We start from the raw sequence: 16,581 nt of genomic DNA on the forward strand, positions 1-16,581 counted from the left end.
GATCAATTTCTTTTACCTATAGTAGTATGGAGGTTATCACAGTCTATTTTTATTCCAACACTTTTATCATCTCTGATAACTTTTCCTTTTGCAGATACTCACGAAAAAGCCTTGATTTCCACTATTCGTTCTCTCTAAATCTTATAACTTGTTCCATATCATCTCTTTCAGAGGGACCATTGCCTCTTTCCAAGTTCCTAGCTAAAAGTAAAAGCTTTACTTTCTAAACTTTTCCACTAAAAATAAAAGCAAAATCATAAAGTTTCCAACATAAAACATGTAGGAATATCTTCATTACCTTGGAGTAAGCAATACATATTGGACAGGATACAAAAAAAAACATTAATAATAAAAGAGGAAATTAGACTTTATTAAATTTGAATTTTCTGTTTATCCATAGACATTATTAACAAAATGAATAGGCAAGCCATGACTTGGAAATATATATGTATATTTAATATATATACATATATATGTAAATATATATACATATATCTACATGTGTGTATATATACACATGGGGTACATATATCTGATGAAGGACTTTTATCCAGCATATGTAAAGATATACAAATCAACAATCAAAAGAAAACCTAGTGTAAAATTGGGCACAAACTTGAATGGACACGTTACGAAGGAAGATATTCAATCCTCAACATCATTAGTAATCAGGGAAATGTAAATTGAAACCACAATGAGATGTCACCACACACCCACTAGAATGGCTAAAACCAAAGACTAACAACACCAAATGCTGATGAGAATGGAAAAACCAGAGCTCTAATATATTGCCATTAGGGGTATAAAATGGTACAAGCACTTTGGAAAACTTTTCTGCTGTTTCTTATAGAGTTTAACATTCACTCACCATGCGAATGAGCAGTTTCACTTCTGGGTATTTAGTCAAAAAAAAAACGAAAAAAAATATGTCCACACAATGACTTGTACTTGTGAATGTTAATATCAGCTAAGTTTATAATAGCTTAAAACAGGGAACAACAGGAGAAAAGGTAAAAAAATTGTTGTGTGTATATACAATAGAATACCACTCAGTAATAAAAAGTAATGAAATACCAATACATGCAACAATATTGATAAATCTCAAAAACAATATGCAGAATGAAAGAAGCCAGACACAAAGGAGTACTGTAGGATTCCATTTATGTGAAATCCAAGAACAAATAAAACTAATCTGTGACGATAAAAATGAGAAAGTGATTGTCTGGGAAATAGAGGGGAATTAACTGGAAAGAGAGGTATAAGGGACCTTTCTGGAATGATGGAAATATTCTCTATCTTGTTTTGTGTGGTAGTTACATGGTTATACACAATTGTTAAAATTGAACATTTAAGATATGTGTGATATATTGCATATAAATTATACCTCAATACGCACCAGTTTCTTCCCCAGATAGAGTTGCTTTATTAGTTTGATACAGCACACCAGACCTTTTCCTATGAATTTAATACACATATATGTATGTACAGAAATACTGTTAGGGGGCATCATATTGTACATATATCTCACAACTTGATGGTTTTTACTTATCAACGTATCTTGGAGCTCTTCTCTTGTCAGTAAATGTGGATCTTTCTAATTGTTGTATTATATTCCATACTGTGGGTTATAGTATGGTTTATTTAGCTATTCCTCTACTGTTGGACATTTGCGTTTTCTTTCATTTTTAGTAATAACAAACAATACTACAAAAATTATCTTTGAAAAATTTGCCAATCAGAAGACTGAGAAGTGGTATAGCAATGTTGTAGATTCCATTTTGCTATTAAGTAGTGAGGTTGTGCATCGATTCACATGTTTATTGGTCATTTGTAGCTTTGAAAATTGTCTGCTCACATCTTTTTCCTATTTTTATGTTATATTATCTTTATCTTATTGTCTTTGCAGAAGAGCTGTATTTACTGTGAATAGGACTTGTTTCTCTGTTTTTTCATGTTGCAAATAATTTCTCCCAGTCTGTAGCTTGTTTTGATATTGCTTGTGTCGTCTTTTCATGTACTGAAGCTTTTCAATTTTGATGTGATCAAATGCATCAGTCTTTTCATTTATGGATTTTTTAAACTTAAAAAAGAAAAATTACATAATTATTGACTATTCCCCACACTTTACATTTTATACCTGTGACTCATTTATTTTGCAACTGGAAGTTTGTACCTATTAATCCCTCTGACCTATTTCTTTCCTCCCCCTAACCCCTTTTCCTCTGGCAACCACCTGTTTGCTCTCTGTACCTATAACTCTGTTTCTGTTTTGTTATGTTGGTTCATTTGCTTTGTTTTTCATATTTTACATATAAGTGAAATCATACAGTATTTGTCTTTCTCTATCTGACTTATTTCACTTAGCATAATACCTTCTAAGTCCACCCATGTTGTCACAAATGGCAAGATTTCATTCTTTTTTATGGCTGAGTAACAAATATATATCTATCAGGTCTTCTTTATCCATTCATCTATTAATGGGCACTTAGGTTGCTTTCATACCTTGGCTATTGTAAATAATGCTGCAATGAACATAAGGGTGCATATATCTTTTCAAATTAGTGTTTTTCTTTTGCTCAAATACCCAGGAGTGGAATTGCCGTATCACATATATAGTAGTTCTATTTTTAATTTTTTGAGGAATCTCCATACTATTTTCTATAGTGGCTACACCACTTTACACTCCCACTAACAGTGCATGAGGGTCTCCTTTTCTTCACATCTTCATCAACATTTGTTATTTCTTCTCTTTTTGATAATAACCATCCTAATGGCTGTAAGATGATATCTCATCGTAATTTTAATTTGTATTTCCCTTATGATTAGTGATGGTTAGCATCATTTCTTGTGCCTGTTGGCCATCTGTATGTCTTCTTTGGGGAAAAAAATCATATTCAGGTCTTCTGCCCATTTTTTAATCAGGTTGTATTTTTGATGTTGAGCTATATGTATTCTTTGTGTATTTTGGATACTAACCACTTGTTGCATATATCATTTGCAAATATCTTCTCCAATTCAGTAGATGGCCTTTTCATATTGTTGCTAGTTTCCTTCACTCTGCCTCTGCAAAAAAATTTTAGTTTGATCCCATTTGTTATTTTCGCTTTTGTTTCCCTTGCCTGAGGAGCTATATCCATAAAAATATTACTAAGGCTGTTGTCAAAGAGCTTACTGCCTATGTTTTCTTATAGAAGTTTTATGGTTTCAGATCTTACATTTAAGTCTTTAATTCATTTTGAATTTATTTTTGTGTGGTGTGAGAGAGTCATTTATGGATTTTTTTCCTCCCCAACTGAAGGTTATGAAAAATATTTTCCTATATTTTATAATACTATAAGTTTTAAGATCTGTTTAGACTTTAATAAGCAGCATGAGATAGTTATCTCATATTATTTTTTCCAAATGGTTGTCCAATTTCCCAAAAGCATGTAATTGAAGAGTCCATCCTTTCTCCTACTGATTTGAAGTAGAACCTTTATCATATATTTAATACCCATATATACTTGGATCTATATGAGAATATATAGGTAAAACACAAGAATCATATTGTACATACTATTGTGTACCATGTTTTTCCTCAAATTAATTTATAAATTTAGCACTATCCAGTCAAACCAATTTTTTTAAAATAACACCTGAAACAAGAGTTTGACCTGAAACAGAATTTCTTAAATTTTCTAAAACTGTTGGACTGATCAAAACTAAAACTGAGCAAAACTAAGGCCGAGCATTGTTGGGAGCAATCAGCCTCATTAAGGGAAAAGAATTAGGCATTTGCCTACCTTTATAGTAGTGTGAAGGAGAAGCCGGGTTGGTCTAACAAGGTAACTCACAAGTCTAGGAATGTGAAGGAGAGGCTGGGCTGGGCTAACAAGATAACTCACAAATCTAAGTATCAGAATACTGATCTGAGTTCTGCTGGACTAACTTGTAAATGTAAGTTAATTAGTGTTGATTTGCTGTTCATGTTTTTTGCTAGCCAGCTGGGTTTTCAAAGATACATATCTGGCTTTGGAATGTTGATTTGCTGCCTCCCTGCCTCCACTTTTGTGACAATGATGCTGCTAAAACTGTTCCATACCTATTGGACAAATACCCCAAGCTTGTACTTTACCCTATAAAACTTCATGCGCACGTCTTGGAGGTGCTCAGAGCTTCGGAGCAGAAGCCCCTCTGAGCCCGCCAGCATAATACATCTGAGTACTCCAACCCTCCGAGTGGTGCTTGTTTCTTGGCTGGCCTGTCGTTTCCGTAACAGTAGAAACTATATTTCAAGTAACCAAGCATCCCAGTTAATGAAGGAAAACACTTTCAGATTAGAAGAATGTTAATTAGTTAACATATAAGAATGATAGGATTCATGGAAAAGAATTGAAAAAAGAATATATATGTGTGTGTGTGTGTGTGTGTGTGTGTGTGTGTGTGTATATATATATATATATATATATATATATATATATATATAACTGAATCACTTTGCTGTACACCTGAAACTAACACAACATTGTAAATTAACTACAATAAAAAAAATTTTTAATGATAGGATTCAAAAATTATCATTTTGTGATCCCCAGTGAAATAATTGATTTATGTAAGGATTAATGATAAATACTTGAATCATCAGATGCTAGTCATGGGGAAAAAACATAACTTTACAAAAGAGGAATTATATCATCACCAACTTAACTCAGTTTAATTTAATTGGGTTTTCCCTCTAGCTTCTTGAGACAGATGTTTTGATGGTTCATTTCCGGCCATTCTTAGTTTCACAGGTCTTTTGTTTGTTTCTTGGGTCAGGCTTATCAAAGTAAAATTTACACACAGTACAATTCACTTTTTTTAGATGTAAAGTTTTATGAGATTTGACAAAGGTATGCAGTCATGTAATTACCACCACAATCAAAATATAGAATATTTTCATCATCCTAAAAAGTTCCTTTGTGCCCTTTATAGTCAATCCTCTCTCCCAACCTCAGACTCTGGAAACCACTGATCTGATTTCTGTCCCTCTGGTTTTGCTTTCTTCAGGATGCCATAAAAATGAAATAAGCCTTTTGCATCTGAGTTTCTTTTAAGATAGTGTCTTTGAGCTTTATCCATATTGTTACTTGTATTAATAGCTCAATCCATTCTATTGCTTAGCATTGCACTGTATATATGTAGCACAATCTTTTTATCCAGTCACCAATTGATGAGTATTTGGGTTGATTCCAAGTCGGGCCCATTATCAAGGAAGCTGCTATAAACATTTTCGTACAAGTCTTTGTTTACTCCTCCTTGGGTAAATACTTAGGAGTGGGATTGTTGGATTGTCTATTAAAAAACTATTTTTCCAAAGTGGCTGTACTATTTTACATTCCCCCCAGAATTATGTGAAAGTTCCAGTTGCTCCAATCGTCATCTGTACTTGATTTTATCATCTTGTTACTGAACCAAACTTGGGTCTACTTGCCTTCGAAGTAAAGCCAGTCTACTGACACCAGGTTGTGGTGAAGGAAAGTTCAGCATTTATTGCAGGCACCAAACAAAGAATCCAGACAGCTAATACTCAAAAGACCCAAACTCCGCAATGGTTTTCAGGGAAAGGTTCTTAAAGACAGGGTGAGGGAGAGGCTGGGGTGTGTGATCAGCTCATGGACATTCTTCTGATTGGTTGGTGGTGAGGTAATCAGAAGTCAAGATCGTCAACCTTCCAGTTTCCACACATCTGGAGTCTATGTGCTTGTGGTCAGCATATAGTTAACTTCTTCCACCTGGTGGGGGTTTTAGTACCTGCAAAACAGCTCAAAAGATATGGCTTGGAATATTATCTGTAGCCTTTGAGAAGGAACTAGAGGTCCTTGACTTTGATGGTTAAACTATTATTATTTTGTCTTGTTTGACTGTTTTCCTTTGTTTCTGCATTTTCTCACTTTTCTGATTAAATTTTTGTTTAGAACTTGGGCCTAGGAGACTAATGTTTTCTGCAAACGACAGGCAGGTAGTGGACATGGCAGGGGTGGGGGTTCTGTCCTGGGAGGGCCCCATAGGCTCCTGCTTGGTTTCAATTTTTTTAATCTATTTTAGTAGGGTGGCTATTCTAATCTTTTGCCCATATTTTAAAATTGGGTTGTTTATTTTCTTTTTATGGACTTGTAAGAGTTCTTTATATATTCAGGATACAAGCCAGAATTATATTAGCTATGCTGATTTGCAAATATTCTATCCTAGTCTATGGTTTGGCTTTTCATTTTCTTAACAGCATCTTACAGACAGCAGTAGTTTTTAATTTTGATAAATCCAATCTATCTATTTATTCCTTATGGTCTATACTGTTTGTTTCCTATCATAAAAAATTTCACCTGACACAAGATAACAGAAATTTTCTATTATGTTTTATTTTAGACACTTTATATTTTTAGCCCTTACATTTAGGTAGATAATACATTCTGGGTTAATTTTTGTGTAAGGTGTGAGGTTTATTTTTTTTTCCATATGAGTGTCCAATTGTTCCAGCATCATTTGTTGAGAAGACTACTATTTTTCCACTAAATTACTTTGGCACCTTTGCTGAAAATCAACTGACCATGTGTGGGGGGCTGTTTCTGGACTCTTTATTCAGCTTTGTTGATCTATATAACTATTCTTTTACCAGAACCACAGTCTTTTAATAACTGTGCTTTATAGAAAATCTCAAAACCAGGTAGTGTGAAACCTCCAATTTTGTTCTTTTCCTAAGTTGTTTTAGCTATCCTAGGTCCTTTGTTTTCCCATATACATTTTTAAATCAGCTTCTCAATTTCTAATCCAAGAAAAGGTCTCCTAGGATTTTGTACCCGACAAATTCTATGTCATAATTTCATTTAATACTCAGTTCAAAATATTTTCTAATTTCCATTTTTATTTCTTCTTTGACACGTAGGTTATTTATAAATGTATTTCTTAATTTCACAACATATAGCAATTCCTGCTTTACTTTTTTAAATTAATTCCTAGCTTAATTTCACAATGGTCAGAGAACATACTCTGTTATTTCAATCTTTACAGTTTGTCAAGACTTGCTTTATGTCCTTCATGTAGTCAAATTTTGTATGTTTTGTTTGTACCTAAAAGGAAAGTGTATTCTGCAGTCTGAGAGTGCAGGGTTCTATATTTGTTGATTATGTTAAACTTATTAATTGTGCTATTCAAATACTTTATAGTCTTTACTGATTTTTTGTCTTTATTATTTTATCAGTACTGAGAGAAGTCTGTTAAAACTCTCCTACTATATTTTTTGCCATGGAACTATGCAACAATGATAATGAACAAACTGAAACCTTATGCGATCACATGGATGAATCTCACAAATGTAATATTGAGTGAAAGAAGGCAGACACAAAATAGCAAGTAGTGAATGATTCTATTTAGATAAAATTCAAAAACAGGCAAAGCTAATCTATGTTTTTAAAAGTCTGAATAATGGTTACTCTCGGTAGGGAGAGAGGGTTTAGTGACTAGAGATGGATACTAGTGGGGCCTCAGGAGTGCTAGTAATGTTCTCTTTCCTGATCTGGGTTCTAGCCACACAAATATGTTCATTTTGTGAAAATTTATCAAGATGCACATTTATGGTTTGTGCACTTTTCGGTCTGTTATACTTCCAAAGCCTTGCTTAAAAAAAACCTCACAAGTGATCAATCAATTTTCTTTAAAGGACAGTCTTACATTAATCAAGTTCCAGAATGAGGGCACACTGCTTTGAAAAGCACCACCTTGGCATAAGATGCCAGGGTGTGTGTAAAAGAATGTTTCTAGAAAAAAACAAAGGCACCAAGCATAACCCCACCTTCGCCTTCTGCTTCCCCCTGACGCCACTCCATATCCTGGGCAGGGAGGCTACTTCATCCAGCTGACTTTGGGGATGTATAGTGCTCCATGAGTGTGTCCAGGTGTCTGTTGAAGTCCTCGACTCTCTGCTTGTGGGTTTTGGATGCTTTCTTCAGGATCCGTTCTATTTGCCACTTCTCCTGCATCTTTTCGAAGGCCACCTGGGCTGGGGTCCTGCAAATTCAAACAACAGTGAAATATTATATTTTCTCACTGGAATTATAATTATCAGTATTTGTGTAGAGGTAAACAAAAGGATACTTCTTTGCATGATTGTCAGGAGTGTAAACTAATATAATTTTTTGAATGGCAGTATGAAAATGTGTACTAGAAAGTTTTAAAAATATGTAAGCCTTTGAACTCAAGAACTTAATTTCTGGAAAAGCACCCAAAGGAAATGATAAAGCAGATGCACAAACATGTATTCATACAGATGTTCATTGTAGTGTTATTTACAATTCTATAATGCTAAACTACTTGAATATCCAACAGGTGATAGATTAAAGAAATCATGATACTTTCACACAATAGAATACAGTGTAGCCTTTGAAAATTATAGGAGAACCAAATTTTTTACATGAAAATATAATAAAAATATAAATAAATACAATAAAATTATATATGTATATTATTTTAAGTAAAAATAAGTAACAAGACCATATTATAGTATGGTTTATTTTTTATTCCAATACATAGGTATATACACATATATACAAATACACAGGAAAACTCAGATACTTTAGCACAGTATCTGACATAAAGTGCTCCTAAGTAAGTATTAGATCCCTTGCCTGCATTCCCCACTCTCATCTGTGATTCCAAAACCTGTGCTTTTTCTTCTACATATCACTGCCTTGGAAACCCAGGAATGGCAGTCCTACACCTTGGCCCTTTAACACAAGGAAGGGATTTTTATCTCCCTTTCCTCACCTCATCAAGAGAAGTTGATGAACTGGTACCCATATGTATGTGTCATTTAATAATATATGTGCACCATTCCAAGTAACTATAACACAGTCAGACCTTAATCCCTAGAATTCCAACATTTAAAAATGGAAACAATGTGGTAAAATTGGGAAGTTATGTATATCAAGCCAGGGTAGACTCCAGACTGGATTCTGGAAACGTGGAAATGTTTCTGCCCCTTCTTGACCGATCATCGTTTATAGGTCACGTGATATTCTTGGTTCTACCACTAGATGTCAGCAAATCCTAAAAAGGGACGGGCTGTTCAGTGTGGGACTGGGGGTGTTTATTCCTATTCTCTTTCTGTAATGTATTCTCCAAATGTTCTACAAAAAAAATCATTTAAATTCTAGGAAAAATTAAATTAATATTACCCATAACAGGCACTTAATAGTGGTGAACACCATATCCATTCCTCTTCGTTACAGAGCAAAATAATATCGTTCATTATTGCTATCAAGCTATCAGTGGGTATTTTAACTTCTGTAAACTCAGGATCTTTCCCAAAGACAAGGCTGATTCTCACCTTCCCTGAGACTCAGTTTCCACATCTTTAAATTGAGGATAACAATTCCCCCTCAAAGGGATGATCTAAGTGTGTAACTCCACCATGTAGGTGCAAAGCCAAGCTCTGTGCACTGTTCTCCATCCAGCTAAAGAGGTACACAGCGAACACAGACATCCTTTAGGGAGTATCCCACAGTGCAGGTTGTCCAGAACACAGAGCACCTGGGAGACAAAACTGTAGTCTGGCTCCATGGGGTGGAGAATTCAAGGAGGGGCAAGAAAGAGGTTGATAGATCAATGAATAATGTATGTATGAAACTGAATAGATATCCTTTTAGCCTTTTTATATTAAAAATCTTTTTTCAAGCACAATTTTAAGCACATATACAATAAGCATATGTACTGCTTAATAAGGAAATATAAAATAATTTGTTTCTTCTTTAAAAAATGCCTTCTCATTAAAAAAGAGAGAAATATGAAGACAGATGCCACCTGGTGATCAGAATCAGAGTTGCAGTTCTGAAGATAGCACAGGAGGCTTTGCAAGGGAGAGAATGGAGGCGGGACTTGGACTTGGCTTCATCCAGGTGTTTCCGGAATTTACCACCCGATGGCAGCAGTTTCTCTAAATATAAGACCGTCAATGATCTCTAAGCCCTAAAACTAGACATCAATCGCCTGCCAGAGCTGAAGAAAAAGCTGCACGTTTGAGTGTGTAATTATCTGGGGTGGAGAAGTTTGAGGCATAGAAACAAATCATACACAGGTAACACTGTCAGATCAGTTGTTTTCATCTACTCTTTTCCCAACAAACCAGTGTATTGTGAGCACATTTCCAAAACACAACATATGTGTACATAAGTTTTGTCAATTGGGTAACATTTTTATCTTAATAAAGTTTCCCGATTACAGAATTTCAAACAACACAAAAACATGTATGTGTAAATCGAAATTATCCTATAATCCCATCTGCCTGACCCTAACTCCTTGACCCAAAGGTAGTCACTGAAAATAGATGTCTATCCTTCAGGAGTGTTTTTCTGTATGTAATTTACTAACGTATAGTTACATGTAATCAAAGCTATTCAGACTGCGCAGACTCAGAGTCCGCCATTACCCACCTGATGGGCCTGAAATACTACGCTTCCCCGCCCCACAGCGTTGCACACGCCTCACCACGTTGACCCGGACCAGGAGGCTTTGAAGGACTTTGCCCCATGCTTTCCTGTCCTGTCTGCTTGAGAAGAGGTAAGGGCCCCAGAGTACCATGAAACTGCCCAAAGCGGCGGAGCCAAATACTCCTTCAAGACTCTAAGACGGCCTTCCTGGGACAGGTGAGGGCCAGGCCTCTGACGGAAAACTGCGGCTCCTGTGACTCCTGAGACCCAGAGCCGTGAGCAGGCCCGTCAGGGAGGCCCGGCCTTGGCCGAGCGAGGGGCCTGACTCTCCCCTGGTCGGAAGAGGTACCCAGGCTCCGGCCACTCCGGCCCCTGTGGCTGTGCCACCGTCCAGGCCAGTCGCCCACCGCGTTTCCTCCTCCCATTTATTTGCACCCTTCCATTCAAGAGTAACTGATACCCACGTCCCCCATGACAATGACCAGGAATTGAACGTGTGCAGAGACCCAGGCTGGACCTGGGACTGGAGGCCCACTGGGGACGGATCTGAGGATATGAGGATCTGAGAGGCAGACCAGGCTCGAGGCAGCCGAGGCTTTCAGGTGAGGTCTGGAGTTAGAGGTCAACCCCGGGCGGAGGCAGGGGCTTTGGGAGAAAGCATCCCAAAGTTCTGGCACAGATGAGTCTTTGCTGGTTAGACGGAGGGATGGGGAACCTGCTACCTTTGTCCCAGTTTTCAGAATCCTTCTTGTGGCCTTTTAGAACAGTGCTCCTCAAAGTGTGGTCCAGGACTTCTTCACACAACTAAAAATGACTGAGGAGCCCAAAGAGCTTCTGTTCACAGCGATTTTATTGGTTAATATTTACTGTCAGAAATTAAAACAGGGAAATTTTTATTTCAATTTATTTAAAACTCACAATAATGAACCCCTTACATGTTAACATGTTTGTAAAGAATAACTGTCTACAAAACAAAAAAAAGAGTTGCATTGTTTTACATTTTTGCAAATCTCTTTAATGTATTCTGTCTCTTTCAACATTCAATCTGTTGTGCTATCACATGCCATATAGTCTCTGGAAAACTTCACTGCATACCCCAGAGAGAATGAGACTGGAAAAGATAAATAACATCCTGGTATTGTTATGAAAATAGTTTTTGCCTTGCAGGCTGCCTGAAAGGGTCTTGGGAACCCCAGGGTCCCCACTTTGAGAACCTCTGGAATACAGAATGGGTGGGGGTGCCATTTGACCTCCACAGTGAAATAGATCAGGGTGCTTGAATTCGGCTGCCACCTGTAGCACACAGCTAGAGATTAGGGTTCTTTGACAAATCACCCTTTTGATAATATTGTTATAGGAAAACTAATTGTATCAAGAATTATGTTTCCTTGAGATACATACTCCCTAAATTTTCATCCAGTGCAAGAATTTAGGATAAGATGAGAGGCTTTGGTTTCATAATTTTCTGCTAAAGGAGGAGTCATTTATTCCACACAAATCACTATTTTCCTGTCAGCTCTTTTAATTTGGGGTATTATTATAGATTCTGCGAAATGAAATTCTCATGGTTTCGCTCAACCTGCTTAATTGCTCTTTGTCTCCTTTGCCAGCTCCTTCTTTACCTAAATGTGCAGAGAGGAGTGGAAAAGAGGGAATCCCACCCACGGTAGTTTGAATGGACTGAGCAAATTCTCAAAGTACAGGCAGGCATCTTTCCATCTGTACCATGGTCAGCTTTTTGGTTGCAGTGAGGAACATTGATAAGGCTTCTCAGTACAGGAGAACTTGCAGTGTTCTGAATCTTCTTTTGTTATGCTCTCCCTCCCTCGATAATTTCATCCAATCCCACAGCTTTGAGGGGTTTTATCTTCAAAACACATTATGTACCACATTGCTTCTAATCTGAGTTCTTGGCTCAAATTTTTGCTGTACATACCGTATCCCCACTTTTTTGGCTTGAGGACAACTCCAGTTTAACAAAGCTGAAACTGACCTTCCCATCTTTCTCCTCGATGTACATACACTCAGGTCTGACACTTCTTCGGGTTTCCCATCTTGGAAATTGGCATCATAGTCTTCTAAGTTGTTTAGAATATAAATCTGGAAGTCCTTCTTGAGCTCTACTCATTTGGACTCCTTATATACCAATCTGTCACCTAGTCTCGTTCATTTTAATTCCAAATTTTATCTCCACTACATTAGCTTTTTCACTGCTACTACCCTAGTACAAGTTTACCATCTTTTTTTTTTTTTTTTTTGCCTAGGCTACCCAACAGCTTTCTTCCCATCTATTCTCCTTACATCCACATATACTACTTCCCCCACTCCAGTCTGTCACCAAATAATCTTTTAAAATCAGAAATATAAATGCATTGCTTTTCTTGTCTACAGTTTTTCCATGGCTTCTCAATTAAGATAAAGCTCAAAGTCCTTAAGGAAGACTCTCAGATACCATTGATCTGCCTCTGCCCATTTCTCCAGCCTATTCTCACACTCCTCTGTCCAGTACTCTATATGCTCCACCTATAGTGGGTTCCATTTATTCTGGTCAGCATTTATGATTAAGCATGTACCTTGTGCCAAATACTGTTCAGGTACCAAGGATACAATGGTGAACAAAGTAAGGTATCGTATTCTTATGGAAAGTATATTCTAGAGTAGGAAATTAGGCTCCAAGCAGCCATACCAATAAGCGTCAGAGATAATTTCAGATGGTAAAAATGCGACAAAGAAAATAAAATATAATATGAGAGAAAGAAAATGATGACTAGCTACTTATAGCTGTGTGGTCAAGGAAGACCACTGTTTGAAGTCAAGCTCAAAATGACAACAGGGAGCCAGGTAAGCTATGTTAACTATATGGGAACAGAGCATTCCAGGTACTGATGACCATAAAAATAAAAGCTTTGAGGCAGAAACAAGTTTGTTCATGAAATAGGCCAGCGTGTCTGGTCCATAGTGAGGCAGTATATTAGTTTTCTATTACTGTGTAAAAATTGCCACAAATTTAGTGGCTTAAAACAAAACAAATTTACTTTCTTTACAGTTCTGGAAGTCAGAAGTCTGAAATGGGTCTCACTGGGTTAAAATCAAGGTATCGGTAGCACTGTGATTTTTTTCTAGAGGCTTTAAGGAAGGATGCATTTCTTTGCCTTTTCTACCTTCTAGAGGCTGCCCCTACCCTTTGGCTCATGGCCCACTGCCTCCATCTTCAAAGCAACATGGATTGAGTCTTTCCCACATTGCATTATGTTGATGACCTTGCTTCTATGGTCATATCTCATTCTCTGACTGAGTCTTCTGCCTCTCTAGTCTACTTTTAAGAACGTTTCTGATTACACTGGACCACCCAGATAATCCAGGATAATATTCCCATTTCAAGGTCAATTGATTAGCAACCTTAATGTCATCTGCAACCCTAACTCCTTGTAGTCATATAAGGTAACAGATTAATAGGCTCCAGGGGTTAGGATGTGGATATCTTAGGGAGAGAGGCATTATTATGCCTACCACAGCGTGGAAGAAAGATGAAAAGTGTGGAAGGAGATGAAGTTAAAGAGGTGAGCTTGGACCAGATTATGAAAGGCTTGTAGCTAGATTAAGGAGTTTGAATTTTAGTCCAGGGGAAAGGGAAAGCCCTTGGAGGATTTCAAGAAGGGCAGTGAAGTGATCTGAATTGCATTTTAAAAGGAGTGTTCTGTTTGCCATGTGGAGTTGTATTTAAAGAAGGAAGGAAATAATTTTAAAAAAAAAAAAAGGAAAAAATAAAGAAGGAAGGAATGGCAGTGGGGAGACTAGTTAGGGAATATGTGAACTTGTCTGGACTTGGTTAGTTAGACTAGGGTGATGGTAATAAAGCTGGAGAGAAGTGAATGATTATAGGATGTATTTTGGAGTAGAAACTGAATATATTTATGTGGGGGTAGAGTAAGAGGAAGAGATAAATGAGGAATGAGTCCCTCACTTACTAAGATGGAGAAGACTAGAAGATGAGCAGCTTTGAGGGAAAGGGAATCCACTTTTTCCCCATAACTTCTGTTCCCACCCACTGACCCCTACCCTGCTCCTTGGCTATGAATTTGTCCATGTTGTATTCAGACCTGAGCTCAGTTATAATCTTAGGTCTCTTTACTCCTATTATAATAGCTCCTGAGTAAAATCTGTTTTTAACACTTTAACTAGTACACAGCTCTGGTTTTCTTTAACAACAGTAGTCAAAAGATGGAAACAACCCAGATATCCACCAATGAATGACTATCATATAGTGGAATATTATTCAGCCTTAAAAAGAAATGGAATTCTGATACATGCCAAATGAAAGAAGCCAGACACAAAAGAACAAGTACTCTATGATTCCACTTATATGAGGCACCTAGAGTAGTCAAATTCATAGAGACAGAAAGTAGAATAGTGGTTTCCAGGGGCTGATGAAAACAGGAAATTATTGCTTAATGAACATGAAACAAGATGAAAAGAGTTCTAGAGATAAATGGTGCTGATGGTTGTACAATATGAATGCACTGAATACCACTGAATTGTACACTTTTTAAAGATTATAATGGTAAATATGCATATTTTATAAATAAATAATACAGTCCATTGTATAGAAATTGAGCAATACCCTGGGGAGCATCAAGTGCCAGCCCCCAGGGATATTTGAGCACTCAGAGCCCTGGCAGCTTCAGGACACAAAGGACAAAGTTTTAGAGTAATTCTTGGCTGCACTATTTATCTCTGTAAAGCCAGTCTGCACTCAAGGATAGGGATGACGCATGCACGTGTGTGAGAACTAGAAGGCGTGGCTCATATATTTGATGTTAATTATAACTCAGTTAAAAAATACAGGTTCCCTTTTTGAAAAATAACCTAGACTGAAAGAAATAATCATATCAAGTCCACAGAAAGAGATGAAACAAAGTCAAAGTGATGATCTTTTTATAGTTGCTCTCATCTTAGGGCTCATTTTTAAATAGGAACCAATTTATATTTTTTAATTAGAATTCACAGTCTGCTAAATAAAGGCAGTAATAAGATATTTCATAAACGATTGTGTACTTTAAATCTTATGAAATTAATTTCATTAAAAATAGGTGCATATTCACACTGGCTAACCTAAAAATGCTATGTTTTATCTATGGTCTAAAATAATTTATAAGAGATTTAGTTCCAGCAGTAAAAATAATCCCATCACTACATTTTTTTACATGTTTTCCAACAAAATATTTGTGCTCTTAATCAAAAAGATCCACAGCCTAATTCAGTATATAAAAAATAATTTTACAAAACACCCAAGACAACTTTTCAAATCCACTTTTATTTTCTTTTTTCTTCCTCACAGAACTTCTCCATACACTACATTTCTTGCAGCTATAAAGTCAATTGATGTTGGTCAGGTACCATTTTATGCCTAAACTTTGCTTAGGAGGTGAAATCATGTTTATTCTTCTGTAAGGCCATAAATTAGTGAGATATTGAATTAAAGGAAGCTTTGACTGCATTGTGTGCCAACTTAGCATTCCACAGATTAGAGGGGGGATGGTATAGCTCAGGGGTAGAGCGCATGCCTAGCATGCACAAGGTACCTCCATTAAAATAAATTAATTAATTAAACACCTAATTCCCCCCAAAAAAAGCAAAACAAAATATAGACTGGAGGCGAGGGTAGTTTTTATATCCTATTATGTGAAGCATGACTAAATGGTAATTTAAATTCACAATCATGCAGTTAGCATGTCATAAATATTTCAAATTATTTGTTCATGTTGTTTTATTAATTATCATATCAAAAAGCAAGAAAGCTACCAAAGACAATTGAGGTGATGTCAAAAGCATTCAGGAACCAAATTGAAAAGGGCTATAATGCCAATTTGAATATCATTAAGAATAATAACTGCAATGAACTGATGAATTGAAACACATCAAAAATGTTAAAACTCTATGAGCTCATGATGGCAGGCACTCAAAATATTAAGAAGATAAAGGTAATAATACAGCTTTTCAGATAATCTTGGAACTTTATTTGATTGGAGACTTACCAGTTGCACCTGCTAAGAGAATGATGACAATGAGTTAGTTCTTCTAAAAAAAACCAGAACTTTCATCATCTGCAGTCTCTACCATCACTCCCAGCCTCCTCCTCTGC

This window comes from Camelus dromedarius, chromosome X (assembly GCF_036321535.1).
Source record: "Camelus dromedarius isolate mCamDro1 chromosome X, mCamDro1.pat, whole genome shotgun sequence".
NCBI classification, from domain to species: Eukaryota; Metazoa; Chordata; class Mammalia; order Artiodactyla; family Camelidae; genus Camelus; species Camelus dromedarius.